This window comes from Protopterus annectens, chromosome 13.part0 (assembly GCF_019279795.1).
Source record: "Protopterus annectens isolate FY-2018-M chromosome 13.part0, PAN1.0, whole genome shotgun sequence".
Lineage (NCBI taxonomy): Eukaryota > Metazoa > Chordata > Ceratodontiformes > Protopteridae > Protopterus > Protopterus annectens.
This window is the reverse complement of record NC_056747.1, coordinates 755,598,587-755,611,553: the sequence shown is the minus strand read 5'-3', so window position 1 is coordinate 755,611,553 and position 12,967 is coordinate 755,598,587. Positions and strand designations below refer to the sequence as shown.

Genomic DNA, 12,967 nt, shown 5'->3' with positions numbered 1-12,967 from the left:
AACAACCATAGGCATAAACGTAGGATTGGTCCTCAAGGAAACTCTGTCCTGATGGAAAATGAGGTATAGTTCCACGGCCATGAGGGCTTGTAACTCAGACACCCTTCCGGCAGAAGTCAAGGCCAAGACAGCTGTCTTCCAGGATAAGAACTTAATGTCCGCAGAGGCAGCAGGCTCAAAAGGAGGCAAAGTAAGCTTTTCCAAGACATAGTAGAGATCCCAAGGAGGGACAGGAGGAGTTCTAGGAGGTTTTAAATTCTTAGCTCCTCTCAGAAATTGTCTGACCAACTGGTGGGAAAAAATGGGAGGATCGCAATTGAAATGTGCTGAAATAGCAGAAGCATGAATTTTAATGGAAGAAAATGAAAGACCTTTAAGCAAAAGGTCTGAGAGATAAAGTAAAATAAATGAGATATCAGGTATTAGAGGGTCAGAGCCACGATCCTGCATCCAAATACAAAATCTTTTCCATTTAGAAGCATAAGATTTCCTTGTACTAGGACGCCTAGCTTCCAAAAGAACATCCAAAACTTGTTTAGGAAGAGAAGAAGGAATCAATTGCCTTTGATGAGCCAAGCTGCTAGACAGAGAGTCTTGATTTGAGAGTGAAATACCTGACCCTGATGCTGGGACAGTAGAGAATGGGTCAGAGGAAGACTCCAAGGAGGGGCCGAGGAAAGGTGCAGTAGAGTAGGGTACCAAAACTGACGAGGCCAATTTGGAGCTATCAAAATGATCAGTCTGGGTTTGTCTAGCTTTATCTTTAGCAATACCCGAGGCAGAAGAGGAAGAGGAGGGAAGGCATATCCCGAAAGATTCCTCCAGCTGAAGGACAGGGCATCCACTTTCCAAGCTGTCTTGTGGGAGGACCTGGTGCAGAACAGTGGCAACTGATGGTTGAGATGGGAAGCAAACAGATCTATCTGAGGACAGCCCCAAACTGCAGTTATCTTGCTGAATAAGTTGGGGTCCAACATCCATTCGTGAGGATCCAAAATGTTTCTGCTTAAGCTGTCTGCCAAGAGATTTTGTTTTCCTGGAATGAATTGTGCCTGTAGATCCAGATTCAAATTTAGGGCTGTATCCTATAAGGTCATGGCAAGTCTGCAAAGGGGGTAAGAGTGAGAGCCCCCTTGCTTGTTTATGTACCACATGACTGTGGTATTGTCTGTTCGAATTAGCAGAGGTCCTGGCTTCAAAGGAGTCTGGAAGGCTAGAAGAGCATTTTGGACTGCTAACATTTCTTTCAAGTTGATGTGCCATAGAAGGTGTTTGTTTGTCCAAGAACCCTGTTGGCATTTGTCGAGAAAATGAGCTCCCCATGCATAATCCGAGGCGTCCGTGGTTATGATCTGAGTAGGTTGAAGTAGACGAAAGGGCTTGCCTTCATTCAAAACACACGCTCTGGACCACCAAAGGAATTCCTTCTGGGGGCAGGGAATCAGTGGAATCATTGTATCCAGACTGTGGCAATGTTGAGACCATACACTCTTTAGGTACCATTGAAGTTTCCTCATGTGAAGCCTCACATTTGGAATCAACAGGATGCAAGAGGCCATGTAGCCCAGAGCCTGCAGGAATTTCCTTGCAGTGAGCTGAGTCAATGCTGCCAAGGTCTTGAAGATTGAAGCCAGCTGTAACTGTTTTTCTGGAGTGAGGAAGGCCTTCTGTAAACTTGTGTCCAAAAGAGCTCCCAAGAAGGTCATTCGTTGAGAAGGAATCAAATGTGACTTTTTTGTGTTCACTGAGAATCCCAGTAGTAGGAGAAGGCGTTGAACAAAATGTAGGTGTTGAAGTAGAAGGTCTTTGCTGTCTGCCTGAATTAAACAGTTGTCCAGATAGGGGTAAATCTGAATCCCCTGTAGTCTGCAGTAAGCCACTACTGGAGCCAGGCATTTGGTAAAAACTCTGGGTGCAGTAGATATGCCAAATGGCAGTACAGAGAATTGGAAGTGTCTCGAGCCTGCCTTGAATCTGAGGTACTTTCTGCAATGTTGCCTTATGGGGACGTGTAAGTAAGCCTCTTTTAAGTCCAATGTTACCATCCAAGCATCTTGTGAGAGCATTGGAAGAAGTTGTTGAAGTGTAAGCATCTTGAATTTTGGAATTTACAAAAAGGTGTTTAATGTTGAGAGGTCCAGAATAGGTCTCCAGGAGTTTCGTTTTCTTGGGACCAGAAAAAGTCTTGAGTAAAAACCTTTCCCCACCTCTAGAGGTGGAACAGGTTCTATGGCTCTTAAGGCTAATAAAGCGTCCACTTGATTTAAGGCCTCTATCCATTGATGTTTTGGCAGATCTGGCCAGCCGGAAGGCCTTGGCAGAGTGTGAAAGTGGAATCTGTAACCTTTCAAAATCACGTCTAACACCCATTTGTCCTGGGTAATGTGAGTCCAATTTTGGTAAAAAAATAGAAAGTTTTCCTCCGAGAGGGGCATCCAGGGAAGGAGGACCTGAAGCCCAACAGAGGGAGTCATTGAGTCTGCTTTCTTTGGGTTTGAGATCTGTCTTCTCCCCTTCTAGGTGAAGAAGCAGTCCACTGTCTAGATCTGTAAGAGGCCTGATCCTGTGCCCAACCTCTGGAGCGTCTATATCTTCCCCTTTGAGGCCTGTCAGAGGAGGGAAAAAAACAATTTTTGGAGGGCCAATTTCTGGAAAATCTAGGAGGCTGTACTTGCAAGAAATCTTTTACAGTCTGCATAGACTTGGCTTTTTCTTCCATCTTTTTAATGACCTCCTCAGCCTTAGTCCCAAATAAGACATCATGCTGAACAGGGGCATCAAGCAATTTTGCCTTAACTTGTTCAGGTAAATTCTGCTCACGAAGCCAAGCATGTCTCCTGATAACAGTACCAGAGGCAGCCGCCCTGCAAGAAGCCTCTAAGGCATCAAAATCACAATGTAAACTAGGTTTGCTAACTTGTTCAGTAGCATGCAACACATCCTGTAATTCCTTGTCCTCAGCACATGCAGGAAAGGAAGAAATCTTTTGTTTTAAAACAGATAAAAGAAACTGTTGATACTTAAACATGTGAAACTGGCAATTTAAAGCTCTAATAGAAAGGGTAGCTGAAGTATAAACCTTTTTGCCCCACCTGTCCAAGGCACGAGAATCCTTTTCAGAGGGGATAGGATTCTTAGAGGAGGCGGCCTTAGCAGCCTTGGAACCCTGCAAAATGGTTTCAGGATCAGCAGAAGGGTTCTTGAATAAGAATTGATGGGAATCAGGAACCCTGTAAAATCTATCAGGCTTAGAAGGAGCAGGCGGCATGGAATCAGGACTGAAGTTAGCTTCAGAGAAGGCATCATCCACAATGTCAAGTACAGGAGGAATAGCTAAAGGCCTGTGCTGAGGGAGAAGAAGAAATTTCCTGAGTCTCTTTTTGGAAGCAGAATAATCCTGACCTTCCCAATGAAAATGCTCCCTCATCTCATGCAAGGTTTCCCCAAAAGAGAAATCTTCAGGGGGAGAGGCAGAGGGAACAGAATCCTCTGCATCCGAATCCTCATATGGAGGAAAAGAGTAATCCTGATCAGTGGAAGAAACAGAAGATACAGAAGCCTGATCAGAGGAATCATAAGGGATATCCTGTCTAGGCCTTTTGTCAGGAGGAGGGTGAGAGCCCCTAATCATAGTTAATAAATCCTCAGCCATCCGAAGTAATTGCTTCTGAGTCTTAGGAGTTGAATTCGAAGAAGCTTGAGCAGAAAGTCTGGGTTTAACAGGAGTCTTTGACTTAGCTTTTGTCTTTGTGGAAATAGTAATGTGTGAAGGCCTGAAGACCCCCTCAGAAGCCGGTACCTGCACAGCGGTTCCGGACCCATCTGAAGGAGCGATGTCCGAAGGTCCTGCAGCAGACAAATTACTAGGCCTAGTTGGCTCACCATGTGAGTCCGTGTCGGCCATCGGTTCTGAAGTGGCAGACGACAGGGTCTGCAAAAGCGCCTGACGACCGCCGAACCCGAAGCTGGCTCCGGCTACAAAGTATCCTGTTTGGACCTCGGAGACCTGTCCTTGTCTTTGCGCTTCTTCTGTAATCCGGTAGTCGGTAAAGTATCCGACGACATTCTATAATTAAATCGTCTACCGAAGTAATTCAAGGCCCAATCGTACCTGCGCTTGATAGTGTGAGAATTAAACCTGGCACAGAACCGACAACAAGAAAAGTACAGTTTTGTACCTACCATAAATGTAGATGTTCGAGGATCCACATTGTTGCAGTCATAACCTGTGGGTAATCCGCTGTCCTCGGTCGGCCCGAATACCAAAGTGTTAGGCTGGCGTCGGTCATGGTCGCTCAGAACTGACGTCAGTACGCAGTAGTACTTAAGCGCATGACCGACGCCATATCCTCAGTCTTTCTTGCCCCAGATGTCAGAAGGCCTAAAAAGTAAAGGCCATAGCCAAAATAGAAAATACCCAACAACCAACATAGAGAAAATAATAATAATTCTCCCAAAAGAAACACAGCAACCCCAAACTATAGAGGGGAAGGAGGGAGGGAAAATTGGACTGCAGCAATGTGGATCCTCGAACATCTACATTTATGGTAGGTACAAAACTGTACTATGTTCTTCGTCTCACATTGCTGCAGTCATAACCTGTGGGTAGAATCCCAAAGCAAAGGAAAAGGGAGGCTGGCAAACTAAAAAGCATTAGGAGCTGCTAACATGCCCTGTAAAACTGCAGTGGCAAACCCAGCCCTAGACTTGGAATAAAGAGGGAGATGGTAATGTTTAGTGAAAGTGTGCACTGAACTCCAAGTAGCTGCCTCCAAAATATCCTTAGTAGCTACCCCCCTTAAAAAGGCAGTAGATGTGGCAGTAGCCCTAGTGGAATGAGGTCTGATCCCAGCCGGAACATCCTTTCCATGATGAGAATAACAAAAAACAATACAATGGCCAATCCACTTAGAAATAGTTTGCTTTGAAACAGCTTTCCCTTGTGAACCCAAAGCAAAAGAAATAAATAACTGTTGAGTCTGCCTGAACTCTTTAGTTCTGCTCAAATAATAGCGTAACTGCCTGTGAATATCCAAAGAATGCAAGACTTTTTCCCCTTTATTTTGGGGATCAGCATAAAAAGTAGGCAAATGAATAGACTGGTTTAAGGCCACATTAGAAATAACTTTAGGCATAAAAGTAGGGTTAGTACGCAAGGACACCCTATCCTTATGGAAAATCAGGAAAGGTTCCACTGCCATGAGAGCCTGTAATTCAGATACCCTCCTAGCAGACGTAATGGCCAACAAAAAAGCAGTCTTCCAAGACAAAAACTTTAACTCAGATGTAGCTGCAGGTTCAAAAGGAGGTAAAGAAAGCTTTTCCAACACAAAATTGAGATCCCAGGAAGGAGTAGGAGCTCTACGTGGGGGCCTTATGTTCTTTGCCCCTCTAAGAAATTGTTTAAACAAAGGGTGAGAAAATAAAGGAGGGTCACAATCATAGTGAGCAGAAATGGCTGCAGCATGAACTTTCACAGAGGAAAAAGACAAACCCTTGTCTAGTAATTCAGTAAGGTACTGTAGTGTAAAACTCAAATTAGGCACTGAGACATCAAAGCTCTTTGCTGTGCTCCAAAGAAAAAATCTCCTCCATTTATCAGCATAAACTTTTCTAGTACTAGGCCGTCTGGCTTACAAAATGACATTCAAAACTTGTTGAGGAAGCTGAGACCCCCCAGGGTCTAAAACAGAATACGCCAGGCTGTTAGATGCAGGGCCTGTACCCTGACATTGAGAAAATGATTGCTTGACTGGGACAACAGGTGAGGAATCGGCGGCAAAGGCCAAGGAGGCTCCCGAACTAAACTCCTCAGCAGAGGATACCAGTGCTGGTGTGGCCAATCCGGTGCTATTAGAAGCATGCAAGGCTTGTCCTGCCTGACTTTCAAGAGTACCTTGGGAAGGAGAGGCAGAGGAGGGAAAGCATAGACGTGAAGGTTGTTCCAACTGAAAGATAGAGCATCCACTTTCCAAGCTTTTGGGTGAAACATCTTTGTGCAAAATTTTTGGCAGTTGGAAATTTAGTGTAGAAGCAAACAGATCTATGTCTGGAGTTCCCCAAGCCACTGTCAACTGTTGGAATACGTGAGGATCCAATTTCCACTCGTGGGGATCCACAATTTGCCTGCTCAATACATCTGCTAAGGAGTTCTGTGCTCCTGGCAGAAACCGTGCCTGAAGAGTGATGTGCAAACTCAGAGCAGTCTCCCACAATATCATAGCTTGTCTGCAAAGAGGGTAAGAATGGGTTCCCCCCTGCTTGTTGATGTACCACATGACTGTTGTGTTGTCTGTTTGAATCAACACCTGTCCTGGTTGAAGTAGGTCCTTGAAGGCCATCAGGGCAAATTGGACTGCTAACATCTCCTTCATGTTGATATGCAAATGCTGTAGTCTGGGAGGCCACGTGTCTTGAATCCATTTCCCATTGAAGTGTGCTCCCCAAGCCAGGTCTGAGGCATCCGTCGTTAAGATCTGACTCGCCTCTGGTCGGGTCACAGAGAGTCCCTTGTTTAGGTGACATTCCTGAGCCCACCACAAGAATTCCTTCTGGATGCAAGGTATTACCTGAATGACAGTGTCCAAATCGTGGCAGTGTTGAGTCCATACACTTTTGAGATACCATTGTAGCTTCCTCATATGCAATTTGGCATTGGGAAGTACCAGAATGCAAGATGCCATGAACCTCAAGGCTTGAAGGACTGTCCTTGCAGTCAGCCTGGACATTACTGATAATTGCTGGAAGTATAGGCGAAGATTTCTTTGTTTGTCTGGGGTCAAAAAAGCCATCTGAGAGGCTGTATTCAGTCTCACACCCAGAAAGCACATGTCTTGAGAGGGTACTAGACTGGACTTTGTTTCGTTCACAGAATACCCTAGGCACCTTAAAACTGCCATTACATACTGTAGATGTTGAAGTAACTTGTCTTTGTCTTGAGCAAGAATCAGGCAATCGTCCAGATAAGGATAAATTTGTATTCCTCTCAGTCTTAAGAAGGCTATCACAGGAGCCAGAACCTTTGTGAACACCCTGGGCGCAGTAGATAAGCCAAAGGGGAATGCAGAGAACTGATAATGAAAAATACCAGCCAGCGCAGGAATCTCCTGCAGCTGGGCCTGATAGGAATGTGAAGATAAGCCTCTTTGAGATCCAGAGTTACCATCCAGTGATCTTTGCCTAGCAGAGGCAGAAGTTGCTGTAAAGTTAACATCTTGAACTTTGGAATGTCTAGGTATGTATTGAGAATAGACAAATCCAGAATTGGCCTCCAAGTGTTTCCTTTCTTTGGCACTAGGAATAGGCGAGAATAAAACCCTAGGCCTACTTCTGACGGAGGTACCACCTGGATTGCCCCCATTTGTAAAAGCAAAGAAATTTGTTTGTGAGCCTCCAGCCTTTGCTGAGGAGGTACATCTGGCATGCCTTTGAAGGGAGGAAAAGTGTGAAAATAAAACTTGTAGCCTTGATTTATTATGTCCAACACCCATTTGTCCTGGGTGACCAAATGCCAATTTTGACTGAAAAGTGCCAACTTTCCTCCTAGAGTAGCTGCCAGACAGGAATAATCTGGCAGCTGGAGACACAGGTCATTGGGTCTGTTTACGAAAAGGCTGGCCGCTGCCCTCACCAGAAGATTGTGCAGGAGAACTCCAAGTCCTAGGTCTGAAAGAACCCTGAGCGTGAGCCCTGCCCCTACCACGTCTAGACCTGCCCTTAGACTGAAAATCGGAAGAAGGGTAAGACCATCCTCTTGCAGGCCCATTCCTGCTAAACTTAGGGGGCTGCACTTGCAAAAATTCCTTAACCGTCTGCATAGACTTAGCTTTGTCTTCCATCTTTTTCAAAACTGACTCCACAGGAGAACCAAAAAGAACTTCAGATTGAAGAGGAGCATCCAAATTTCGAGCTTTAACATGCTCTGACAAATTTTGATCCTTAAGCCAGGCATGCCTACGAATAACTGAACAAGTAGCAGCCACCCTGGAAGAAGCCTGAAGAGCATTGAAGCCACACTGCAAGGAATGCTTACCAACTTGATCTGAAGCATGAACTAAGTCCTGCAATTCCTTACACTCTATACCATCAGCTAAAGCATCTACCTTAGATTTCAACTGACCTAACAGAAAGTTCTGATACTTCAGCATATGAAACTGGCAATTTAAAGCCCTCATAGCTAGCGTGGAGGAGGTATACACTTTTTTACCCCACGTATCCAAAGATCTAGAATCTTTATCCAGTGGAACTGGATTCTTAACTACAGAAGCCCTGACACCCTTAGGCCCTTGAATAATAGTTTTTTAGGAACAGAGCCCGAAGAACTAGGGCTGAGGCCTGTACCAGAAAGACCAGGTCTAGCCTTAGCAGGGCCTTTAGAGACAGAAGAAGAAGGCCTAATAACCTTTTGTAAGGATGGAACCACAGAAACTTGAGAAGCCCCCTCGGCCTGACCTAACTCCTGAGAGGCCAACTCCTGTAATAGTAAAGGTTCCCCCTGGGATTCAGCCGAGGCCTCGGCTGGATCCACAGATTCAACCGTAGATTCCATAGAACCGGCGTACGCAACGGACGACTCATCCGGTTTAGACTTTAAAGATTTATCTTTTCGCTTTTTTGCGGTAGCGGGCGTCGGAGGATCCGACGGCATGCTGCAGTTACACCGCTTACTGAAAACAAGCCTAGCACAATCTAAGCTGCGTTTTATGGTGCGCTTATTAAATCTAGCGCAAAAGCGACACCCGACTACGTCGTGCTCAGGCCCCAAGCAAGGAATACAGAGAGAGTGATAGTCCCTATGAGGTATCTGTTTCCCACAAGAAATACAATTATTAACTTTTTCTGACATCCGGATAAACTGAGGCAAGAAAAGACAAAAATATTCCCCAACGGGGTACTTAGCCCAACTTGGTCTTAGGTCTGAAACTCAAAAACTGAAAATTTCAGAACGCCGAACGGCACTCGCAAACGCTGCTTCTGCTTCGGACCACGCGGCAAGAAAGACTGAGGATATGGCGTCGGTCATGCGCTTAAGTACTACTGCGTACTGACGTCAGTTCTGAGCAACCATGACCGACGCCAGCCTAACACTTTGGTATTCGGGCCGACCGAGGACAGCGGACTACCCACAGGTTATGACTGCAGCAATGTGAGATGAAGAACATCGTCGTGGTCAGGGCCTAAGCAAGGTAGACAGTAAGAGTGGAAATCTTTATGAGGTATTTGTTTTCCACACGCTACACAATTATTAACTTTTTCTGACATCGGAGGAGCAAGAAAAAAGTTTCCCCAACGGGGTACTTAGCTTTGAGAAGAGAAGTAGAAAACTTCGGACCGACGACAATCACACCACTCTGTCTTGAAAACGCCAACCAACAACTAGCGAACTGCTTTGCACCGCACGGCAAGAAAGACTGGAGAAGATGGCGTCAGCTGTCAGCTTTATACCCATACGCTCTGACGTCAGGGTTCTGGCTGAAACAGCCGACGCCGCACCCAGACTTTGATATTCTGGCCGACCTCGGGCTGCCTGCCGGCAGGAATACCCTACAGTTATGACTGCAACAGTGAAACACGAAGAACATCCAGAATTAATACTGTTAAACGGATCAGCCAGATAAGTTTGACATTTCTGCCGGTCTTATTATTATTATGGTTATACTCAGTAGTTGCCTGAGTGAGATGAAGGTTATCATTAGGTGACTACTGGCAGCATGGAGCTACCATATTTTTTGTGCATTTCTCCTGGCTTTGTCAGTCATGTGTGGAATTTAGGTGGGAGGAAGGGCTCAGTAATATCTAAGTGTTATATTACTTGACTGAATGACTCAGGTCTTCTCCTTACTGATGATACTGAGTCTGTGTTACATAACAGCTGTACAACGTAATATGATGAATGCCTACTCAGGTTATGTGCAGCAATTATTACCTGTGTCTCAGTATGCATACCTTTGCAGTAATGAAAGGAAGGTCATTATCATATTAGCAATACGTGCAATTACAATATAGCAGTAAGTCATTATCACTTTTCTGGGAAAAGTCTCAGCTGCTGCCACTGTTATTCACATAAGTAGAAGTCGTTATCACCTTGATGAATGTACAAGCCAGGTTGTGTTTTTTTCTCTGGTTGGAGTCATTGCAAACAACACCCCTCATTCTTCATTAACTGCCTATCCTCCTAAACCCCTGATTTTTTTGTGTGTGTATAATATATATAATTTGTGCATGTGTATATGGCTATATATGTATGTACATAATGTACTTGCACATATATACATTGTCCTTGTTCACACGCATGTATATATATATATATATATATATATATATATATATATATATATATATATAGATAGATATATAGATATAGATATATAGATATATAGATATATATATAATTTTGGTGAATGTGCGTATCTCAACATTTTCCTGAGGGGGTCATTTGGGTGAATGTTTCATTTATAGGGACATGCGTATAACATGTAGTAATGAAGATGTTGGCAGGGGAAATAATTCATTTGTGTACCAGGGAAGTGCTTCTGCATACATGGTCAGACTGCTGAAGATCATAATACAGATACGGTGTAACAAGTATAGGTTATCTATAGCACAGGTTTCAGTGATGGTTATTATAAGTTTTTGTTTATGTATCCAGCTTTCGAGAATAATTTATTATCTGTTAACAATATGCACATACTCCACACTAACATGTATTAGTTATTTGGTTATGGAAATTATGATTGTTTTCATATTTTGGTAAATAACTTTGCGAGGGAGCATGTCAGTGTGCCAAGTAATACTTCATTTTGAAGACAGCATTGATTGTTAACTGCGGTGGTGGTGCTGCGGTAGCGTTGTCGCCTCACAGTTAGACGTTGCCCGTTCGATTCTCACTTAAAGCGTCTACTGTGTGACGACATGCGTGAATGGGCATTCCTTCGTTGAAGGTTGTGCGTTAGGCCCGGCAAGCCAGCATGTAAAACTCTACTGCCAATCATTAGCGGACCGGAGTTCCGCTGTGGCGACCCCTAACTGGGAAAAGCCGAAAGACACACACACACAATTGATAGTTCCAACATGGTAAAAAAATTGTGCCTGTATGTTGTAGACATGTGCAGATATCAAAGTTTGTTTCGGACTTAGGTTATGGAAATTATGATTTTTTTTATATTTTGGTAAATATCTTTTGCAAAGGAGATCTGAATGTGCCAAGTAATACCTCATTTGGAAGACGGTATTGCTGGTTCTAACATGGTAAAAGAATTATGCCTGTATGTTGTACTCATGTGCAGATATCAAAGTTTGTTTCAGACTTGGGTTATGGAAATTATGATTTTTTTTCATATTTTGGTAAATGTCAGTGTGCCAAGTAATACCTCATTTTGAAGACAGTGTTACTCCTTACAACATGGTAAAAGAACTGTCTGTACACTGTACACATGTACAGATATCACAGTTTTAATCTTGTATGATTATGAAAATTATACATTTACAATACTTCTCATTATTACGCCCATATCTTTGCAAGGGAGCATGGTGATCACACAAATGATGCATCATTTTGAAGCTGACATTCAGATGCACAACTTCTACACTGATATGTAGGCTCTGTCTGTTACAGGTGATGAGATATTATGCTTTGTTTATTTATCAGTTATGAGAAATAATATATTAATCATATTTCTGTGTATATCTCAAGAAAGGAGCATCACACTGTAATGGTTAAGGTATCATTTTAAAGCTGGCATTCATACTAACAAATTAAATTCAAATTGTATGGATCTGCATGGTACACTGACCAAGATATTGCGCTTTTGCTTTTCCAAAAAGGTAAAAAATATGCACAATATCAACATTCCTTGCCAAATATTTAATAATGACTTTGATATGCACTATCAACATTTACACTGTTGGAAAAGTCAGTCTCTGCTGAACAGCTTTCGCATTTACATTTTTAGTCTAGCTCTTATAGTTAAAGAGTTATGAACATCTGCTTTCTGTATGGTATTACAAATGGATTTTCTGAAAATGAGCTCAGGCTGCACTGTTGTTCCTATGGTGGAATTAAACAGGCAGCATTTTCTGAGCTGCTCCGGAGTGAATGAGTTAACAGAAGAATAAGCCAACCCAGCATTGATAAATTCACACAGGAAAGAGAACCAAGGAACATACACAGAAAGTGGATCCAGGTTACAAGAAAGACCCCAAACAGAAAGCCTCTTCCATTTTGATAAGTAGGATTTCTTATTAGTGGGTTTCCTGGCCACCTGCAGAACCCTAAGCATGTCCTCAGAAAAAAAAGGTGTCTATGTGGAATCAAAATCCCATCACCCACAATGTCAGCTGAAGAGTGGACACGTGGGGATGGATGGGAGATCCCTTAAGTCTTGTGTGAGTAGGGCCACCCTGTAAGGTAACTTGTGATGACTGCCCTTGGCTAAAGTGCAGAAGAGGGAACCAATGCTGTCTTGGCCAAAAGGGAGTCACCAACACGATTTTGGGAGCATCCTGTTGTATTCTGAACAGGACTTTTGGAATGAGGGCAAGGAGAGGGAAAGCATAAAGAAACATCACCTTCCAAGAAAAAGAGAGGGTGTCCACCTTGCAAACCAGAGGACCTGGGACCTCTGGCATGAAATAGAGGAAGTTGTCTGTTCAGAGAAGAGGTAACAAGATCCACTTGAGGAGAAACCCACTGATGGACAATATCCACAAACACATCCCTGAGAAGTATCCATTCGTGGGACTGAGTTATGGACCTTGCTCAGAGTCTGCCATAATGTTTTGACTTGAAGGAATGTACATTGCCTGAAGAGTAATTTGGAACCGGATAGCTGGTTCCCACACTAGGAGTGCCAATCAGCAAAAGAAATAAGACCTTGTTCCCCCCATGCTTGTTGACATACCACATCACTTTGGTATTGTCTGTAAACATCTCGACAGGTCCTGGAGAGAAAAGATGATGAAAGGCCTG

At 43.6% G+C, this 12,967-nt stretch overlaps 1 protein-coding gene across 1 annotated transcript in view; it reads right to left on the bottom strand.

The window, feature by feature from the left end:
- TAOK1 (TAO kinase 1) overlaps positions 1–12,967 on the bottom strand; it is a 3,628,992-nt gene that overhangs the window by 1,385,722 nt on the left and 2,230,303 nt on the right. The window lies entirely within an intron of this gene.